Source organism: Aethalodelphis obliquidens, unplaced genomic scaffold (genome assembly GCF_003676395.1).
Source record: "Aethalodelphis obliquidens isolate GAN/ISIS:26980383/991018 unplaced genomic scaffold, ASM367639v1 scaffold6, whole genome shotgun sequence".
Lineage (NCBI taxonomy): Eukaryota > Metazoa > Chordata > Mammalia > Artiodactyla > Delphinidae > Aethalodelphis > Aethalodelphis obliquidens.
In genome coordinates, this window is record NW_020837950.1 from 40,792,394 (window position 1) to 40,794,205 (window position 1,812).

General features: G+C 37.2%; 1 pseudogene; it reads left to right on the forward strand.

Annotated features, from left to right (window-relative positions):
• The first annotated feature begins 1,449 nt into the window (after positions 1 to 1,449).
• LOC113619326 (uncharacterized) lies at positions 1,450 to 1,531 on the forward strand (annotated as a pseudogene).
• The last annotated feature ends 281 nt before the right edge of the window (positions 1,532 to 1,812 follow it).

Genomic DNA, 1,812 nt, shown 5'->3' on the forward strand with positions numbered 1-1,812 from the left:
CAGCCCTATATAATTTTCTCATTACATTTCTTACCTCAACTTTTTCACTTCTCTTCTTGCCCATTTAGCTCAAAATACAAGCTTCTTTTACCATTATTTCAGTCACACAAGCCTCCTTGCTGTTCTGTGAACAAGCCAAGGAAGTTTCGCTCCTAGACTTTGCATTTGTTATTTCTTCATCTGAAGTGTCCTTGGCCCAGGGCGTGGCCAAATTTGGCATCTGCTTCAGGACTCTTCTCAGATAAGATATTAAAGGAAAACTCTCCCCCAGTAAATCTCGATAGAACAATGAGCTACATCAGTGTTACCTTTCCAACTTACCTGCTTTATTGCTCTACATTATATATATATAATATAATGCTCTACATATACTACATATATATATGTATGTATACTACATATATGTGTATATATATATATATATATATATATATATATATATAGTTTGCTTCCCGCCACTGAGGTATAACTTCCACTGAAACAGGAAATGTGTTTTGCTCCATTTTTTATTCTCAGTGCCAAAACAGAGCCTGGTACATGGTATGGAATCTCACACTTCTGAAAATATAGGTGTGCAATTATAAGTTTAAGGTAATGTTCCTGTCCTAAACAATTTGATTATTTTTTTACAAGTGTGGAGTCACACTGTTTTCCTAAACGCTGTGTAAACAGGGCTTGAGGCAGGAGGAAAAGGTGAAAGTAAAATATTGGAAGAAAACTTGGTAAGTGTTTCTAAAGCTAAGTTCTAATTACTTCCCTGCCCCCATTTTAAAAAATACTTTTCTTCTAAAAACCTGCCTTGTTTTTGTCTGCACCCATTGAGCCTAGGGTGCCTTTGTGGCTCTGTCTGAAAGTATACCTTCTTCCTACTGCTTTTTCTTCTGCATTTCTAGATATCTCTTGCTCCTTCTCCATTCATACGTCTCATCTTATTTATATTTTATAGAAATAAACATGACTCTTCAGTCAATGGCATACTCCAATTTATCTCATGGTTACATGTTTGTTTTAGCCATTACATCCTTCATCTTGGGAAATAAAAGAAAGGATAGTGCTCACTTTGGAAGCACATATACCAAAATTGGAATCAAAGAACCTAGGGGTAAGGCAGGAATAAAGACGCAGACCTCCTAGAGAACGGATTTGAGGTTATGGGGAGGGGGAAGGGTGAGCTGTGACGGGGCGGGAGAGAGTCATGGACATATACACACTAACAAACGTAGTAAGGTAGATAGCTAGTGGGAAGCAGCCGCATGGCACAGGGATATTGGCTCGGTGCTTTGTGACAGCCTGGAAGGGTGGGATAGGGAGGGTGGGAGGGAGGGAGACGCAAGAGGGAGGAGATATGGGAACATATGTATATGTATAACTGATTCACTTTGTTAGAAAGCAGAAACTAACACACCATTGTAAAGTAATTATACCCCAATAAAGATGTTAAAAAAAAAAAAAAAAATTGGAATCATACAGAGAAGATAAGCATGTCCTCTGTGCAAGGATGATATAAATTTATGATACATTTCATATTTTTCCAATAAGCATATGAAAAGATAAATCATGCATCATTAGAGAATTGCAAATTTTAAAATATGAGATTGTTTCCACTACATACGCATTAGAATAACTAAAATCCCAAGCATTGGCAACATCAAAATCTGGCAAGAATGTGGAGCAACAGAGAAAATACAACATCATGCTGGTGGGAACGCAAAATGGTACAAGCACCTTGGAAGACTGTTTGACAGTTTCTTATAAAAATAAACATATTCCCACCATAAGATCAGCAGTCACATTCCTTGGTATTTACCCAAA